The sequence below is a fragment of the Muscardinus avellanarius genome (genome assembly GCF_963383645.1).
Source record: "Muscardinus avellanarius genome assembly, chromosome: 19".
Classification (NCBI taxonomy): Eukaryota; Metazoa; Chordata; class Mammalia; order Rodentia; family Gliridae; genus Muscardinus; species Muscardinus avellanarius.
In genome coordinates, this window is record NC_137805.1 from 23,374,146 (window position 1) to 23,395,130 (window position 20,985).

A 20,985-nucleotide genomic window follows, 5' to 3' on the forward strand; every position below is an offset into this window, starting at 1 on the left:
TAACAACCAATGAGCAAGAACATTAAGTAGAGGAAATTGTACTTGGGCTCATTGAGAACAGGACCTCTCTTATGCAACCATGCAAAATTTTAAGGAGGTATGTTTTACTGTCCATTTTTCCTTATTGATGATTATCTAAGACAGAATAAAAAGGGAAAACCCTTTCAATGGTAAAAACAACCATGCTATGAATTATCACTCCAATAAAATTCACCTTATACTCTTTGTGGTTAAACAAAAATGGAGAATAGGAGAGTCAGTCAATTATGACACCCAAAAACTTGGCATCAGATGGATCCAGGAGTAGTGAGGCAGAGGAAAAGGAATTGGTGATATGGTGCAACAACTCAAGTTTTATTTAAGTTACCTTACCATACTTTTGAAAGCAAGGTTCTAACTTGTGCTCCCCTACGCACTGCTCCCAGGACAGAATCCAGGAGATGAGCCCTATAATCTGCAACCGTGGTCCTGTACTCACACCACACAGCCAGGATCTGCATTATGGTTATATGTAGAAGGACCCCTGAAAACCTCGTGTGTTAATGTTCAGAGTTGATGTGATTAAGTCCTGAAGGTTGTAATCTCATCGGTGGATACATCCAGTGTAGTGGACATACTGGGTCGCAATCTAGTTAGATGGGATGTGGCTAGAGAAAGTGGATCCCTGCGGGTATGGCCTGAGGGACTGTGCTTTTGTCTTTGAACCCCGTTGCTTGCTGACTCTTGCTTCTGGCCTCCATGATGTGAGAGCACAGCCTGCATCCCTCACACTCTCTCTCGCTGCTTCCTGCTTTCAGGACCTCACAGACCCAGCCCAACGTGGGCTGAACTCTGGAATATCCAAAAAACTGTGAGCAAATAAATTTTCATTCCTCTAAGTTGTGTGTGGTCGGTTGTCTTGTATCACGGCCATTAGAATGTTGACCAAGACAACCTGCTTTCAAGAGAAAGTGGCTTTCAAAATAAAAGACCAAGTGTAGGGGGAGATGTTCTCGTGTCCATCCTGGAGAACATCTAGTATGTGAGTGTCCATCTCAGAGGAGGCGACTTCATTCATACTGAGATGTGCGCGACTTCATTCATACTGAGATGTGCCCTTGTTTCTACATCCCCTTGAACAGCACCCGCTCAATATTGGGTGTTAAACAAATAGGGTAAGGGGGCTCAGGTGAATGCTAATTCTACTGTTACTAATCGGGAACCCTAGGGAAGCTTTAACCCTGTCCAGCCCTGGTTTAATTTAACCAGAAAAATGACAGCAGTGGTGGCAGCAGCAGCAGCAGCGCCAAGTGTTAATCTGAGCTGCAGAGCCTCAGGTGCACGTCAGGCCTGGCCTGGACTCTGTGCTAGACGTCAGGCCAATGCTCAAGCCCCCACCTGAGCCAGAAAATAATGCAGTGCATGTTCCATTGCAAGTGATTGTTGTTAGGACATCGCTTCAGTTTCTATCTTGTTTTTCTTTGTTGGAAAACAAATCACTTTCTGCAAGAGAGCTAGAGAAAGGGTAGCACATTGAGCTTTAAAGACTCAGTAATTCAGATCCATTTATGCCCAGTATATGTTTGGATGTCTCATATGTCCCCGGCAGGGTGCTATGCATAGCCAGGCAGTGCAGCAGGCAGAAATTCCACTGGCCAGTGGGTTACCTCCTGAGTTCAAGTCCTCGGAGTGACAGACAACGTTGCCCAAGCAAGCTCCATCACCCCTGTCCCCCCGTTCTCTACCCCCCTGAGGATGCTGAGGGGCATTCTTCAGAGGGCAGGCATCTGCGCAAAGGATGATGTCTACAAGTGTCTCAAGAGGACCCAGGAAAGAGCAATGCTCCAAAAGAAGCCTTTGTCATTCACAGCATCGCTGATAGAATGGCAATGGCCCTGTGATGGGGAGACTGCCATGGAGAACAGACACACTCAACACACGGAATCAGAAGGCAGAGGACAGAAGGTGGCCAAGGCAAAGGTGAATGGCACAACAAAGAGATGACATCAGAGCAGAGGACCAGGAGAAAACCTACTGGGGCCATGTTGATGCAAGAATAGAGACTGGAGGCAGGAAAGAGGACAAGAGCTGTCAAGTCAACGGGGCACAGTCAGCAAAGGCAAGTGGACATGTGGTCGACCAGTTTGCCTTAAGGCTGCCGAGCCACAGGAACTTAAGGCTCATCAAATCACATGTGGACATGTCCATGATGCTCTTACACAGGCACACACATGTGTCACACAAACATATTGCACACACCCATGTTCACATAGCCATGCACTCAAACACACACATACCTTCACACGCACAAGTATGTATAACTATTGACATACACACACACACGTCAATGCACAGACATAGCTCATGGACATAGGCGCAGATATATGTATGCATATGCATGCTGAGATGTGTACATACGCATACCTACACAGCAGCACACATATGCACACACTGAAATCTGCATGGATACACCGACATATATTCACGTACATGAGCACGCTCAATTGTGAACACCTACTGGTGTACACACATGCACACACCCTTGAGTGTACACATAGATGCACATACATACAACTCATGTAAACACGTACAGACACGCATGCACACTCATGCTCATACATACTTATGCATGCACAGTCCCACACAAACACACTTGTCTTCTGAGACCTCCTCTTGTGCTCTGTGTGTTTCAAAGTAAATCACGGGCACCAGGAAGCGGCTCTGTTCTGAACAGCAAGGAGGGGAGCCAGTGGCCTTCAGTGAGCTCCCAGGAACTCTCTCTCCAGAGTGTCTCCACTCCTTCTTATTCTGTCTTGGACTCTCCTGGAGAGCCGAGTGGCCTCCTAGCATCGGGGACCCCTCTCACTCTGGCTGCCTGGCCCCTCAGCAGACACGCTGCCCCAACCCACTGCCCTGTGAGCCTAGGCCTAATGACCACGCACTCCTTCTTTCTCTGAGTGTTGGAGAAGTCGCCCACTAATGTCTGTCCTGTCAATGGCACAGCCCAAGCCTGTGGCCGGCTCATCTCCTTGGTGCAGTGATCCTTCAGTGATCACTGAGAGACTGAACAGGCAGCCAGGGGGGAAGCAGCGGGATCTGAGCACGAGCACAGCCTCCGCAGACCTCTGCAGGCTGGTGGCTCAGGCCTCTGGACACTGCAAGGGCCAGTTCTGGCTCATCCCCAGCCAGGTGGTTCCACGAGTCAGTCCTTCTTTTCGAAAGAAAGCCAGCTTGCCTTCCGGGCTGAGCGCCTCTTCTCTACAGCAACCCCGGCAGAAGCTCCCTCTGTCCGCCCGTGGAAGGGAGCTATGAATTATCCATGCACTCTCCAGCCTGCCTGACAGCGAACGTGGGAACCGCAGACAGGTTGCGGGCGGTGGGACGAGGGTGCTAATTACACCTCGCTGTCACTTAGCAGCACCGTCACATCTGCTGGGGGGAAAGGGGCCCTTCCTTGTCTTCCTTGCGGAGGAGCAGGACGTCGATGAGCAAGCAAAGCAGGCCTCCATGAAGCATACAAAGCAGCCAGCCGAGAAAGTGGGTCTATTTCATCTCTGGGAAAAGATGGGTTTTGCCAAACGAGGCTCAGAGCAAAGTGCCTCCGAGGCCATTAGGCTGAAGTGGAAAAGAGAGCAAGGTGGGGCGCATGGGGTGCTGGAGGGAGTCTGGCGGGGCTCCCAGGCTGTGGGAGAAGCCTCTCAGCCGCAGAGTTCAGTGTGCTCAGCTATGGAAGACAGTAGCAAGATCTACCTGGCTGCCTACGCAAGCCGACCAGGAGCAAGGTACTGAGCACTGGGGCATCACTGAGTGGTCAACCCATGGGGGTGAGAGGCCAGAAGTGCTCTTAAAGGGCACCAGCATCTTCTACCTGGTTAGCTTTGCAACACGCCATGCTGTGTGCAGGATCCTCCCATCCCCATTTTGTTTCTGAGCTCAGCTCTGCACTCTGCTGGCTCCAGGTGATTTTGCTTCTAACCACAAGCTCCCTGGCCTAACCTCCCTGACTGTAACTCGGCTGCTGCCCTAGCTCTGGTTGCTCCTGGACTCCTGTGTGCACAGCCAGCTGGGTAAGCATTTGCCATGGGCTCCAATGGCTCCCCGGTGCCCTGCACGCACTTCTTCCCGGGCAGGAGGGCCAGGGTGTGGCACAACCCCCAAGAAACGCCTCCAGCATTCATTCTAGGTCTGTGGAAGTACACCCCAGAACTCCAAAATGGCTCCAATTACAAAGGGCAAGACCAGCCCTCTTTGGGGGTCACTGTACCTTTCTCACTATTCCAGATCTTAGCGCAATCCCTTTCCTGCCCTGCGGGCCAACAAGGGAAAGAGATGGACTAACTCAGGCTTTTCCCCAAATAGGTAGAATCTTACTTTTCCTTCTGAACGAGGGAGGTGAAGGAAGGTTTTGTTTTATTATTTCTTCTTTTATATTTTTTTCCAAGCACTGTCTATCTTTCATCCCCCTCCCCCAAGCACTGTCTCAGGATTTCAGCAGGAGGGTACCAAGAGCACTGCTCTGGAAATGACATTTGAGTTATGAGAAAATATTTTAGAAATTTTATGAAAGGAAAGACAGTTTCACCCCCCTTTCTCTCTGTCATGTGGAAATTTATAGAATATTCCCTTCCAATAGCAGCTGGAAGGGAAGGGAACCTGTTTCTCTTAGCCTTGACATTGACATCTCTGGGGATGAAACAGCAGAGGTTTGCCTTCCTTTCTGGAGGCGAGGCTGTCTGAGCCTAGCTACGAGTTGTCTTGGTGTGCTGTGCAGCCTGGTAACCAGAGTCAACAACAACCTCAATTTTTTTTCTACTGGGGATTGAACTCAGACTCATTCTACCTCTAAGCTACACCCCCAGCCCTATTTAGTTTTTGACATCCGGTCTCTCTAGGTTACGGAGTCTTATGCTAAGTTCTGAGGCTGGCTTTGAACCTGCAATCCTCCTATCTCAGCCTCCCAAGTACTGGGATTACGGGCATGTGCCACCACTCCCAGGGCCATTCTACCTCTGAGCTCCACCCCAGCCCTATTTTTTATCCTTTATTCTTTACTTTGAAATAGGGTCTCACTGAGTTGCAAGGGCCTTAGTAGTATCTGAGGGTGTCCTTGAACTGCGATCCTCCTGTCTCAGCCTCCCAAATGCAAATCCTGGGTTTACAAGCGTGTGTGTGCCGGCATGCCTGGCTCATTTCTCATTCTTAAAAATTGCTAAAAGCAGACTTTAAGTAGTCTAGTCACAATGACAGGCATGTGAGTTAACTAGCTTGATTTGGTCATTCTCTGATGTGTGTGTATTTCAACGTATGTTGTGCACAATAAAAAATAAATGCCATTTTGATTTGTCAAATAAATTAATTTTTTTTAAAAAAAAAAACTAATGGCCCTGGGCCTAGGCAGAGGCAGCAACCCTCAGTCGTCAGGGGTGGGAGCATGCCGGGACTGGGAACCTGGGTGTGTTTCTATAGGGCTTTTGGTCAGCCATGTTACCTTTTATGCTTGGGATTGGGCTCTGGCCTCCTTCAAGAAAGGCTTAAACCAAAAGCTATCTGAACAGAGAGGACTGCATACCGCAGGGAACAGCTCGAGCTGAGCTCATTCTATGGGAAAGCTTTGCATGTATTACCCAAAACGAGCCTCCCCGGAGAATTCATTTAAAAGCCCCAAAAGAAAAAAAAATGCTCCCCTCTCCCCGAAACTTCGTTTTTTTTCGCACTCTGGGAGTGTTGAAGATAAAGCTATTTTCACAAGAGCACTAGAACAAAACGCAAAACAAATGGAACATAACTCCTGACATTTCCCAAGAGATGTCTCCTGTGAGTCAATTTCCATTTTAATGTCATTTTAAAGATCTTTATCAAAATTAGCGGCACAGGCTCTTTTTAAATACATGTGCATATATAAAGTTTCTTTAAGAGGAAGACTCCTTCTGTCCTCCCCCTAGCCGGGGTCTTGCCACCCGGGGCTGTTTTCCTCTGCCCACCTCGCCACGGCCCTCCTGTGCCCACCACTGGCCCACTCGCCTGCCGGGAGCACCGGCAAGGAAACGCCCCACAGGAGCGCTTTCCAGGACTTGCTTCTTTTCCTCCTTCTTTAAAAACACAGCGTGGCTTGGCAATTCACCTCCCGCCCATCAAAGACAGTGTTTACCTGAAGGCCTTCCGGTGGGTTTTGCAGGGATCAAAAGTAATTACTTTGCAAAGTTCATTTCCGACTTTCTGCGTCTTCTTTGCCGCCGAATAAATATTTCATAAGCAGGAAACTCGGAGGCCTTTTGTTTCTCCTCCTCTTTGCAAGCTTGTTTTTTCTTTTTAATTAGCCGATACGCCCGTATTATTTGCATTTTTTTTCTCAGTCCCTTCCTATCATCTTACAGAATAGGATACTCTTTAAACAAATCTAAGAAATTTTCCCACGGAATATTAAAGATGTCTTAGCACAGGAGAGCAAGGTAGGGGTGCCGGGCACTTGCACGAGATCAGTTGTGCTGCTAATGTATTAGGTTTTCCTTGAAAATCCACATCTCTCGGGCCTGCCTACGGGAGACAGTGGGAATAATGTCTGCTCACGGTGTCTCTGGGAACCCTGGTTATTAGTGATCTTGGAAACTTTGGAGATCTAAGACCAAGTTTTCGGAGTGCATCATTAGAAAGACTCTCAAACACCCCGAGATGGGAGTGCATGCCACTTGCTCGCCTGCCTGATGACAGGGATCTCTGCGCTGGCAGCCGATGCTTCTGCCAAATCCTGACTTCGGATAAACAAGCTGGGGCCGCTGACTTGGAACCGACAAGAACTTTTCATCTAGCTGCCAGAGGATGGCGGTTAAAGTAAGACAGACAAATAAAGGCGGTGGCCCTGGGCTTCGGGGAGCAGGGAGCTCAGGCTACTTCTGCCCTGCGAGGCGGCCCGCAGCAAGCGCTACCTCTGCCCCCACGGTTAGGACGTCTCCAAGTACTCTGCCCTCCCCAAGGTCCAGGCGTGTGAACCCACAAAGCCGGAGAGACTCAAGTCAGGAAAGAAAGAAAAAAAAAAAACAAAAAAACAGGATGTTGACTTGAGTCCAGCGATCATGGCAGATAGCGCTCAGAGGTGGGCTCTGCTCGTACCTCGTACCTGCTTCCATTCCTGCCCTGACACCTGTTTCTCCAGCATCCCTGTCCACACCCTGGTCCAGCCACCCCACCAGACTTCAGGCAAATTCCTTTGTTGTTTAAAAACAGCACTGGTTTCTGTTGCTTGCTGCTATAGAACCCAACGCGATTCTTGGCATAGAAGGCTTAGCGGGCAGCAGGGTAGAAGGTGAGACCTCATCCCCTAGCCAGGAGCCACCCACCACCACACCTCCGTGGTGTGTCTGAGCAGGCCCATTTCCCAGACTCCTGCAGCAGCAGAGCTCTGGATCGAATGTCCCACAATCCTCATGGTGCTCCCAGCAGAGAGGAATGACCATCCGCCATTGCTCAAATACGAGAAAACTACCCATCAGCCAGTTCCATTCAGGAGGTTGGTGAGAGCACATGGATTTCAGTCCAGGGCTGTTCTGCTTCACACCCCTTTGTCTTCCACACTCCCAAGCCCCTTCAGCACTCCAGAAATAAAAAAAAGCAACATACAGCAAATCTTTTCCTTGGAATGCTTGGTCTTGACATTTTAATTAACAGCCCTGCCCCTTTTGAATTCATGGCAAAAATATTTTTTTTCTCCACAAAAATCTTTATTTGGAATATTGAATCATAAAACAGATAAAATCAGAGTGGAGGGGGCAAAGTCCAGCCTCCCCCCACCCCTGAGAATGAGGAGGCTCGAACCCTCTGAAGCCTCAGCTGCCTGACAGTACTGAAACCAGCACTCCTGGGCAATTTGCTTTGTTGTTGCTGTTGCTTGTTTGTTTGTTTTCTTTTGCTTTGTTTTGGGTACTGGCGATTGAACCCAGGGGCATTCTATCTCTGGGCTATACCTCCAGTCCTATTTTATCTTTTTTTTTTTTTTTTTTTTTGAAACAAGATCTCTAAGTTGCTGAGGCTGGTCTCGAATCTGCGATCCTCCTGTCTCAGCTTCTCAATTTGGCTTTCCATTCGTTCATTAACCCTGCTTCTCACCGGGGCCCTGACTGAGCCTGGGCACCCAGCACAGGCCGCAGCCTTCCATCTCTCTTCTATGTCAGCCCCAACATTCAGTCTCCGGCTCCTATCTGACCCACGTTCCTTCATGGAGAGCTGTTCATCTCCGCCACGTGTAGGAAACTGCAAACTCAGAAAAATGTGCCATCCTCTGGTGTCTCTTAAGCCCTGCCTGGACAGCTGCCACGGGGAAGGGCTTAGCACAGCTGCTTGGGCGTCGGGACCCAGAATTCTCAGGGAGATTAATGCATATGCTGCTGGCCAGGATGAGCGGGCTATAAATAGAGCGCCTCTGCCTGGGGCTGAGGACCTCCAGCGTAACCATCATACTTTATAGCCTGATCCCACACGAGGGGACCATAGCAATGGCCGTGCAGGGAGTGGGGATATTTTATGCACGAGCTGGTCCCATTTCTGGAACCTGTAAGCTTCCAATACATCATCCATGTTACACCTGCAGGTTCATACAGAGCCCCGTTCCTAGAGTTGGGGCTCATAAATCCTAAGGGCTTCTGAAAGGCACTGGGCCCTTTTATTTTCACAAAGGATATGCTTTCTTTTTTTTTATCTGTGTGTGGGGGGGTACTGGGGGTGGAACCCAAGGGCTTCCTACCTCCAGACTATACTCCCAGACCTGTTTTATATTTTATTTAAAAGCAGGGTCTCACTAAGTTGCTGAGAGCCTCACTAAGTAGCTGAGCCTGGCTTTGAACCTACACAATCTTCCTGTCTCAGCCTCTCAAGGACTGGGATTACAAGTGTGTACCACCAAACCCGGCTTAAAGGATGTGCTTTCTATTTGTGAGACTTCCAAGTCGCATCTCTCTTAATAACTGAAGCAGATCCTGGGGCCGGTTTCCTCCTTTCTAAGAATCTGGCTGCAGACTCTGCGCCATCGAGCCTCCTATCCCACCAGGTCCTTCTTCTGCCCCTGCCTGTTGCCACGAGCCCCGATCAGGCAAGGCTAGACACCGGCCAGCCACTCTTCCCAGCCTCCCAGGGCTTCATCTGGAGCAGGCTGGCCACTTTCAAGGACTGAGCAAAGTCCATGTGTACTGGAGAAGAGCCCGGGACGCCAGCCTGCCACCTTGAAGTCTCGGGGTTAGTAAGACCGCAGCCTAGTCAGGACCTCTCCGCTCTGAGACAGTTGACACTTTAGACAGGATCATTTCCAATAGCTTCTCTGCTCATGGAATGACAGAAGGACGCTCCTGGGGGAACCACAAGCACGTCCCCAGCCCTGGCCACCTTGCCCCAGAGAGAAGCCTGAGCTAGATATGTACTTAGCATCAGCATGGCAGTCGTGAGATCAAGCTGAGCTGAGTGCGGAGGTGACTCCCGAGGTCTAAAGGCTACTACTGGCAGCCGCTGGGGTTTTTACAGCTCCCGCACCTTTGTTCCTGGAAAATACTAAATGTTTTCGAGTTCCAGAAGGGGAACTTCATAGAGAAAATAAAGCAATGCCCTTGGGAGAAAGCCACAGCCCTGGCCCCACTTTCTCTGTCTGTCCGAACCCACCGTCAGCTGCCTGGCCTGAAATAAAAGCTTTATGTGGGGCTGTGTCATGGATTCCTGTGGCAATAACATTTGGAGCCTTTTACTGGGACATAAACTGTAAGCTAAAATGTCACCAAATTTTATTAGACAATCTAAACTTAATTGCAAATAAGTTGATATACTCATAAAAGATGATGTAAGACTGCCATCTAAGAGGGCGGATGGGGACCAGCCAGGAGCACCAGGCGACAGCGGACTGTCCATTTGTCCTCCACACCAGAGAGCGTCACTGGGCTCCCAAAGTACAAAGAGGGAGGATTGCACCGGCAGGAAGCCACATTATTACTTAATAATAATAACACAGGAACCAAAGGTTAAAAGAGGTCAATGCAAACCATGTTCCGAGACCATTTTCCCTGGAATAAAATTTTCATAAAGAGCTTTACGTCTTTTTTATGGCTGGCGAGAACGTCATTGGGAAATTAATGATGAATCCGGATGATAAATCTGCCTCCGTAGCGAAGGGTGGGTTTTCTGAAAATATGCTTTCATGCCTCTAATGTTGCAAATGAGAGCAAGACGAGGATATGTCCAGAAGGGTCATTATTCCAAGCCTGACCACCTGTCCCTGTTGCCTTGTTTCATCCAATTTATTTCTAGAAAAAAATACAGATTGGCCAAATACCATTCTTTTATGCAAGGTTCACCCCTTGCTTTTTTTTAAAGATAAGTCACCTAATACTGTGACAAACCCCGTGGTCCGAGTCAGAATCATATTTCAGAACATTCGCCTAACACATGCAAAGGAATCACTGTGAATTCCAAAATCCTCAGCAGTTTCCCTTATCAAGGCAATTCTCTCCATTATTAACTGATCAGTGTTTGCAAAGTGGTTGTATGAGTTTCCTGAAGCTCCCATAACAAATCCCCACAAACTGAGTGTCTAAAAACAATTACCCCCTTACAGAACCAGGGTGACAGCGGGGCAGAGCGGGGTCTGTGGAAACCGTGGCTGGGCCTGGCCGCAGTGGGCGGGGGCGCACTGTGGGTCACCTCTGACTGGGTCGCCCCAGGAGGGGGTGGGAGAGTCAGCTGGTGATGCTGTTGGAGCATGAGCCCGGGCAGGGACAGCGGGTGAGGTCAACTAGGTCTGCAAGGCGGAGGAGGGCCAACCCTGCCCTGCCCATCCTGGGTCACTGCCTTCTGGTCTTAGTCTAACTGTCGAAGGGGCACAAGGTTCAACTCTACCTAGCAAGAGGGAAGCTTTGGCATCTCCTCTGAGCCGGTGTTTCCACCTGCAACCTTCCTGGGCCTCAAACCAGAGCAATTCCGGGTGTGAGGCCAGTCAGGACTCGCCATGAGTTAGGGAAGGAGCCGCCGACCCCAAATCACGTGGCCCAGCAGTTGCAAGCCTGATGGAGCCATGTCCCAGATGCACGCTTTGCATTCAGAGAAAGGAGGTTCAAGAAACAGAGGAAAATGCAAAGCCGGTCTCCACCCGGGTTTTCTTGGGTGCAATACATCACTACTTTAGAAGGTCTGTTTTCAGGCAGGTAAGAGATTTCGTCCTGAGATTGTCATCAGCATAAATTAATGGCTTCTTTCAAAACATGGTTTATTTACATACGTAGCAAGCAAATTGGGTTAGACCATCACTAAATTTGCCGTTTGGCACATATGATATTTATGTACTTAATAGCTTCATTAAAGAGGTACTGGGAGTGTATTACTGAGCAGGCCTATAGATCACTGGGCAATAAATTTAGAGAACTCTCCTTAGTATTCATCTAATTTGGCCACGGTTTTAATTAAGTGTTTCAGCTAATGATTCCCATTTATGTTTAATAAAATTTATTGTGTAAAAATAAGTTATCAAATCCCAATTTATGCAAGTTCTTCTATCTGATGTGGCTGCCCGGAGCAGAGCCCAGCATGTGCTAATGGGTGCTAATTTCCATTTAGACGATTTCACTGGGCTCTGAAAGTCCTTGGTCAGGGCCACGTGAGGAGCCCTGCCCCACCTAGATCACCTTAAAAATCTCTTGCACCAAAGAGGAAAGGAGAGGTGGTCCATTTCCCCTTGACTGCCTTTTGGAATTGAGTCCGGGCCGCTGCAAATATCTGTCTTTGGAGATAGTTGCAAAAATGCAGGTGTGTCCTGAGCTCAACTATATTAGTTGGGGTTCTCTAGCGGAACAAAACCAACAGGATGTGAACCTATGAAGTCGTGAAAGGGGATTTATGAGGTGGGCCCACACGCTCAGAGGCTGGACAGCCCCACCATGGCTGTGTGCATGCTGGACAGCCGGAGGAGCCAGTAGCTCCCCAGTCCAAGCAGCTGCAGCCTCCGAATTAGACCAGTTTGAGATTCAAGGCCTGGAAAGCCCCTGGGAATCGCTGCTCAGCATCCACACTGGAAGAGAGAAGAAACGGGAATCTACTGTCCATGGGTGATGGCAGCAGTGATAGAGAAACCAGATGGAGAAGGACTGAGCTGGCACCCGCTGCAGTCTCCTCTTTTGCCTGCCTTTTGCTTCATCTGGGCCCCCAACCTACTGGATGGCGCCGCCCACACTCAGCGTGGTCCATCCTCCATTTGTTGTCCTGTATGTCAATCATCTCCGGCCCGCCCTCATGGACACACCCAGAGTCTCTTCATCCTCTGCCTCTTCCAGTCCAATCAAGTTGATGATCCAGATTAACCATCACATGTCCACCCCGGGCCACCTTGACATCTGCCTTCTCTCTTGACATCACAACCTTCAAATAAACACTCTCAAGGTCATAATTCTGCCTAACAAGATGGAACTACCCTGTATCCGGCTGAAAATGCACCCATTCCTTCCGCTGAAGAGGAAGCAAAGTTTTTGAACAAAACTTTACTTTTCTCCTGATGTTACACAAGTTAAATACTAAAATGTAGACTTAACACTTACGTCTTGATATTAAACCATCAATAAGAAATGAGAGAAAATACTGAAAATATCTGCTTAAAATGTGTACCTCTATCAGGCATGGTGGTGCACACCTGTAATTCCAGTACTTGGGAGGCTGAGGCAGGAGGGTCCAGTTGGAGGATAGCCTCAGCAATACAGTGAGAATCTCAATGACCTGGGAAGAACTTATTTCAAAACAAAAAATAAAGTGGGTTGAGGTGTAAATCAAAGGTAGAATGACCCTGGGTTCAATCCCTAGTAGAAAAATGTGTGTGTGTGTGTGTGTGTGTGTGTGTGTGTGTGTGCGTGTGTACACATGTGCAAACACACATGCATATCCAGATTCCAAACAAAATAAGAAACACTCGTGACATTTACAGTCCTCATTTCCACCACTGCTCACGTGGCTGTAGCGAGTATTCATAAGTCCCTTCATCTGTCATCTTCTCTCTCCTGCAATCCCTCCATCTCCAGCAAGCACATCAGCGGGTCTCAGTTCCTCACCTAGAGGGCGACCCACGTTCCTGAAGGCCCTGAGATATTTGTCATCCGGCCTGGATTGGGTTGTTATAGTTTCCCACTGACCTTCATAACAGGATATGGTAATGGTAAGAAATCTGTAGGGCTCCAGGTCCCCAGAGGTGAGCCCTCCTTGATGGAGCATCTCAGGGACCATGGAACGGGCACCTAATGGCCTCTAACAGTTCCCAGGACCTGCATGGAGATCTGTGACCCCCAAAGGCACACACGAGGGGCTCACTGCAGCATTTCTGTGAAATCATAAAAACATAAATAACACTAAGGGCCCACTAAGGCCACATAAGAGATGGACGGCTTCTACTGCACAAACTCCCCTGCCGTTACCAAGGCTTTACAAGTGACTGCAGGGATAACAAATTCATACTGGGGGAAAAAGCCATCAAAAGAAACCCATATTATGATGCTTTTCATCGTGAAACAACACAATTAGAAACATTTTCTCTCATTTACTAGCTTCCTAACTTAAAGTTTTATTGATTTTTATATAATTTAACCGGTACATTGTAGTCTTACAAATGTTAGGAACACACATGCACACAGCACTCGGCGACCTGTCTATCTGACTGTATCTATATCTAAACACAGACAAATTGGAGAAGGAGCTACAGATGGACACGAGCAGTTCCCGCCTAGAAGGACGGAGAGTGAGAGGCCGCGAATGGCAGGTGGGTGAGATTCGAGCAAAGGGCCTTAAGCTCCATCTGGAATGGTTCCATTTCACTTTTACAAGAAGACTGCATTCACATATTGATAACTAAATTAAATATTCATCACTCTTTTAGAATATGGGCCAGATAATATACTCTTCTCTGAAATGTGTGGACAAGGCCATTCACCAAGATAAAAGGGAAGGAAGCAAACCAGAAGTACTTAAGTGCCATTTATGTGTCTGCTGGGCTCCTCAATTAGAGGGAAATAATTGGGTGACTTGTAACAGAAAAAACGACTATGAAAATAAGTCTCATCCACGACATCAAGCTGTTACCAATTTATAAATTTTTTTGGGGGAAAAAAAAACTTTACCCAGAACCTTGGGATTTTCTCACTGGAAATGTTCCATAGCACTGGTGGTTGCTAAGAGATGAGCAAAACCGGGGCCTGTCGATGCAGTTTGCTCCTTCTTGTAACTGAATTCTTTTCTTTTCATTCACAGCTACTTTTCCATGCCCAATCAAGCAAGACAATTCATATTTAAGAGCATCAAGTCTTACTCTTAAACTTGAACTTGGTGCAAAGTTCCGATTGATTTTCTTAGCATACTCAAGGCAGATGTTATAAATCTAAGAACAACAGAACTTAAATATCCCCAGGACCACCCAGTGCGGTCCCACCCTCCAGTACTGGATTAGGGAGGCCCAGGGACAAGACTGCACAGAAATCAACCTGAACCTGTTAGGTAACAGACCACTGTAGTCAATAATCAGGCTTTGACGACTTGGCTTTTTCTAAAAGCACCCCCAATTTTCATCCAGTGACTGCTATAAACTGAGAACAAGGGGCCCCTTCTCAACAATTATTAAAATTCTGCAAGAATACTAGAGTGATGCAGGCGTATGCATGGTTATACCCAGATCCCGGAACCAAGCTACGTGTCCATCCATGACGGACGGGATAAACAGGCAATGGGATTGTACTCAGCAACAAAGAACAAAATCACATCACTGGCGGGAAAATGGATGGACCTGCAGAACATTATGTTAAGTGAGGTTAGCCAGTCACAGAGAGTGAAGGGTCATTTGTTCTCACTTATACACAAAAGCTAGGGAGTAAGTGGGATACATTTTAGATAAGGGAGGAGAAACCCCAGGGGACTGATACAATCAGTCTAGTGGAGGGTTGTGGGAGTGGGGGCAGGGAGAATTAATAGAGGAAACACTTCCACTGAAGTTATGTACATATGTGAATTACCAAGGTCAGCTGCCGGTCTCAAGCTTATGTATGGAGATTGGGTGGGGACGGGGAGGGAGCCGGGGAAGCTCGCCGAGTGCTGTGTGTAGGCATGTCCCTATCACTCTGAACAGCACTGTGATGAGAAGCCACAATGCACCAATAAGAGACTATTTTACAAAAAGAAGAATCTTGTGCAAGATGGTGACTGTGGAGCGGCACACCAACAACTCTGATATCATCCTGTCTCAGCCACACGATTGGTCCAAAGGCATCCAATCAGAGCGGTTCTCCGAGCTTGCATCAGGAACACTAGAAAGCTCTAGTCTGCTTCTGGGGACCTCGAGTAGCCCACTCGCTGCTGGCAGCCTTCCTGGGACCAAGAGGGAAAGCCTGCCTGAAAGTAAGGCCAACACACAGCAGATGGTGCAGCTGAGCTGGGAGCCAGACAGACCAGACTCTGCTGATACCTTTTAAGCCCTTGTAGCAAACTTCTTCAGCCTGTGAACAGATACATCTTTGTTCACTTAAATTGGTTGGAGTTGGATTGCTCTTAGCTCTAGCCAAAGGAGCACTCTCTGGTAGAAGTCCTCCCGGATCATTAAAAGTGTACATTTTGCACAACTTTGTGCAGACAGCAATTTAGAAATGTCAATTAATATTTAAAATGCTCGTGCCACTTGCCCCATGAATCTATTTCTGGGAAGGAATTTATTCTATAAAAACCTCCATCCAATTATACGAGAATTTTTTCTTCCCAGTGGCCTTTGCAGCATGGTTTTTAATAGTGAAAAATTAGAAACACCCATCTCTCTATCAACAGAAGGCTTATTAGATAAATCGCGAGCTTTTCATTGTAGGGCACACCAGAGAAATTTTCAAAGGATGAAGTTGCCATGCACTTTGGTAGGAAGAGGTAGCCATGAGTTGTGGTTAAGGTAAAAAGCAAGCAAGCTGTTAGAAGAATGTGTTAGTTTGGCCTCCTGTGCTTGTAAAGTAAGTCGATGATACATATACATGCCTACACACACACACACACACACACACACACACACACACACACACACACACACGAGAGAAAGAGGGAGCAAAATCTCCCCTGGAAGAATTTGGGGAATTACATAAAAAGGCTTTAACTTTTACAGAATACATAAAAATCCAAATTCTGCAAAAATATTGCTTTTACACAGGAAGGATTTCAAATTCCAAAGTGCATAATTTGTCCTGAGGTATTTGACCATAAGTAACTCTACGACGCTGCTATGAAGAGGACGCTCCAACTCCCCCGGCCACCGCCTCAGAAGGTTCCAGAACGTGTGTGCTGGTCATCCACACCCCACTCACGTTCACAGGCGCAGAGAGGGCGCTGTCCCGTGCCAGGGCTCCCCGGGAGAGTTGGGGTGCCACTTCTCTGGTCACATGATTACCATAACGTGTTTGAATATGACTTTTAGGGGAATGTTTAAAAAACAGAGAGCGGGCCTCCTCACCTACTGAGAACTCAAGCTGTTCTTTCTCGGAGGGACAATATTGAATAGCTGATGCCAAACACAGAGGCAGCACACTCAACAAGACAGGCAGTGCTCTGTCGTCCAGGAGCCCAGGGAGCTGGGAGGAACAGAAAGGAGAGGCGTCAAGGGTCTGGGCTCCTGGACCCAGCCTCCGTGGGAAGAGAGGCTTCTGGGTAACTTGAATACACTGGGCCATTGCAAGCCAGGTGTGCTGCACATCCGTCATCCCAGTACTTAGGAGGCCGAGACAGGAGGATCGCAGGTTCGCAGCCAGCCTCAGCAACTCAGCCAGGCCCTCTGCAACTTAGTGAGGCTCTGTTTCAAAATAAGAAGTCAAAATAGGGCTGGGAAGATATCTCAGAGATAGAATGCCCATGTTCAATCTCCAGTATCACAATGTGTGTGTGTGTGTGTGTGTGTGTGTGTGTACAAAGTTAATTTTACACCTTTAATTTTACCTTTCTAAATTTAAATTTAATTACTTTTAAAATTGAAATTTAATCTTACCTTTTATTCTTAAGTGTTTCAATTAAATTTTTAAATTAAAATTTAATTTTAATTTTTAAAAAATTTTATTGGTATACCTTTTTATTTTATTTCCTTTTGAGTTACTAGAAAACTTTAAATTTACTTTATCTTTATTTGGACAGGGAGGTTTGGAACGGGGACAAGCAAACATGTTCTGAAAAGGACCAGAGTGCAAAAATTGCTGGATCCGGGCTCGATGATTTCCATGACAGCTACTCAGTGCTGCCACCGGAGCTTAAGTGAGAGGTATAACTTGACCTACGCTGGCCAGTGGTGGGCCAGATCTGCCTGCGGCTGGGGCTTCTCTGAGGCCATAGGCTGTGATGCCACTGAAATCATCTGCCTCCACCCCAGGGTCCTGATAACTGTGTGATCTACAGGGCTCGCCGTGCATCCCCCACCTACCCTGACCCCAAGCTCAGCTTCCAGCTTCAATGGGAAGCTGGTCCCAGCTGAGAGTCAGCGCTCTGCAAGTATTTAGTGAGTGGGTGGTTTTATCTAAACTTGGTTGGCCAGGGTCATAACAACTGTGTGATCTGCAGGGCTCTATCCTTAATCCCAGCCTCCAGCTCCACTGTAGGAAGAGCTCAGGGTGGGCTGGGGAGGAGCAGTCTGACGTGCAAATGATCTTGTCTCCACCTGAGCTCCTCAGACACCCCATTCTCCTCTGAGCAGGGCCTTGAAGCCTGAGTGCTGTGCAGGACCATCCTGTCTCCCAGGGATGCCTCAGAGGGGCCCTCCACGCGTCGTATCTGGCCGCGGGTGCTCCTTCTCACCTGCACACCTGCCGCTCTCGTGTGCACTTCAATCAGGGCCTTGGGTAGGTCCAGCTCTGGACCCCGCTGGCCCCCAGAGTCTCCAGTATGATTATCCCACTCTCAGAGCCCCTCAGCCCCCAGCCTGCAGAAGCAAGAGCTGGGAGGGGCCGGCTAGCTCCAGGGTCTGCACCAGGCCCAGAGGAGGGTAGCAAGGCAGCAGCCAGGAGCTGTGTCTGGGTCTTACCACCAGGAGAGCCCAGGAGGACAGCCACAGTGGATGACGTGGGCACTGCTGCTAGGAGCTGGGCCTTCACTGTCCTCAAGCACCTCACCTCACAGAGTACTAGCCTCACGCCACAGACTAAGACCCCACAGTGCAAGAGGCAGAGGGGACGTCCAGACAACTCCGCGCATGGCAGGGCAGGGTCACTGGGTCACACTCCGCCCAGCCAGGCTGCAGGGCTTGGTCTTCACCTGTCTCTCCTGCCCTACCTGGGAAACAGGCCCAGAGTTGCCACCCCCCCCCCAACCAGGAGGAGAGGCTGGAGGGAAAGAGTGGCCTCAGAGGGTGCACCTCACTCTCCTGGGACCAGCAGTGGTGAGAACCCAGAGGGAGCAGGGTGGGAGGTGATGGGAGGAGGGAAAAGGGACTTCAGGGAGCGGAGAGGGCTTGGGTCTTCAAAGGTCAGACCTGCTCATATGGCAACAAATGACCATGCCAAAGGAGATGGATGGATCACTGGAAGAGGATGTACACGCACGCACACACACACACACACACACACACACACACACACACACACACACACACAATATAAATGTACTGTTGTCATTTAGATATGAGATTTCCCAAGAAAAAGCTTCAAGTGTTGGAAATGCAGAAATATTCAAAGGTGTAATAACTGAATCAGGACTCTAACCTCATCTGTGGACTAATCTACTGACGCTTTGGTAGTTTGAATAAATCAACTGGTTGGTAACTGTTGGCAGGTAGGGCATGTTTGAAGAAGGTGGGCCACTAGGGGCGTGGCCCTGGTGATGGTATCTGTTCCTGGTCTGTCTGCCTATCTCTCTCTCTCTCTCTCTCTCTCTCTCTCTCTCTCTCTCCCTCTCCCTCTCCCTCTCCCTCTCCCTCTCCCTCTCCCTCTTCTTCTCTTTTTGTCTCTCTCCCCTCTCTCCCCCTCTCTGCTTCCAGGCTGCTATGAGCTAAGTCTCTCTCTCCCTATTTCTCTCTCTCTCCCTCTCTCTCTCCCTCTCCCTCTCCCTCTCCCTCTCCCTCTCCTTTTCCCTCTCTCTGCTTCCAGGCTGCCATGACCTAAGCAGCTTCCCCCATCATGCCTCAGCACCATGACGCTCCTGCCTTGGACCTGGCTTACCATGAACTGAACCTCAAACCATGAGCCAATTAAGCTTTTCCTCTAGATTGTTCTTCTTATCAGGTATTTTGGTGATAGAGACGACCAAAATGCAGACACACGTATGTTCACGTATGCACACACATGTATGCCCACATATACGGTACGAGAACTCTAGTTTGGCTCATTACGTGTGCTCCCTCTTCACCAGCACCTCCATCACCTCCTGCCCGTCCACCTGCTCAGCCTCCCAGCTGGGCTCCCTGAGTCTCCCTGCTGTGGCTTCTTTCCTCTCTTACAGTATAGCTGGAGTTGCCTGCTCAGCCAGGAACGGCACGGCTCCCATACGGGCACTACTTACAAAAACAGGGCCGTGGGCCAGCTGCATTCCATGGGGTCGTGCCCTGCAGCTGTGCTGTAAGCTGGCTTCCTGTCTGCCCTTCCTTAAGAAGAACCACACCACCTTGTTTATGAACTTGGTCCCAGGGCCTCCCCCAGCATCTGGCAGGAACGAAAAAAAAAAAAAAAAAAAAGCCCCAGCATGGGTCTTTCCATTATCAGTCATGCAGATGGACACTGAACCTTGGAGCCGCCACTACCCAGGGCCTCTTCTGGGCCAGGCTCTGGGCTGGGCCCTCAGGATGCACTGCTTCACTTCACAGAGGAGGAAGACCCAGATGTGTCCCTGAGACGCACAGCTGCACAGAAATGAAATGGCTTGTGCAGGATCCACTCCTACGAGCTGGAGGGTCCGACTGACCCAAAAGCCCCTCATCTTACTTAGTTTGTAGACACGCGCACATGCCCGGCCCCTCCTGCAAGCCCAAGACCATAAACACCAGCACGACCTGGGAGCAACACGGGCCCTGAGCTTTGGGTCTAAAAGTCCCAGGTCCGGAGGCCTGAAGTATCCTGATTGTCCAGGACCCCTTTCCGCTCTCTCTGGCTCTCTGAATGCCCCCGCTCCGCTCTCTTGCCGTGAGTGTGCCACGAAACCACCACTAATTCCCAGAGTTTACTTTCAAACGAGCTTCCCTTGGATATACAAGGCGGCCACGGAGCCCTTTGATCTCGACAAGGAGCACGCTGGCTTCATCGCATGGTTTATGAAACAATTTTAGACTAATTATTTTTGACAACCTGCAAACGTTTGTAAACTCCTCCAGGAAGGAACGGCACAATGACGTCTCCCCCTGACAAACGGAGGAGAGTCTTGCTCTGTGCCGCGGCTGCCGTCTGTTCCCCTGGGAGAATTCCGAAGCCTTGATCTTCTAAGGGGCTCCGATTTCCGCTGAGATACAGAATTAATCAAATCGTCCTCCCAGCCTTTGTGAGTTAAATTTAACTAAGCAGGTGAAAAGCTCCGTGGTTTGGCATTGTTCCCGGTGGGTCACCTGTCGTCACGGGGCCCCGCTGGCCACAGTCAGGGCTGGCCTTCCTCCTGGCACTCACAAGCCTTTGTGTGGTTTCCATGACTGTTGGTGATGGACAAGCCTCACGATTAAAAAGGACCTGGGTTCTTCACAATGTCACCACTATGGAGAATCTCTCCCCAAGCCACGGCTATTCGCAATGTACCTGCATTGCAGGTGCATGAGGAAACTCCCAAGTCCTGGCAATTACAAACTCGAAGCCACAGAACACCAGGCGTGAGGCTGTGAGACACGCCAGGGGCCTGTGCCACGGAAGAGAGACGCGGGGTCCCTCCGAGCACGATGCACATTCTAATACCCTTTTGATTATTTACCATTGTTAACTCGAGTGCATGCATAGAAGGCAGGTAGAAACACTGCAAAGTCAATCAACCCTTAATCCCCAGCTAATCCCTGGTCAACTACCTAGATCCTTTCTTTATTAAAAAGAAAGAGAGAAA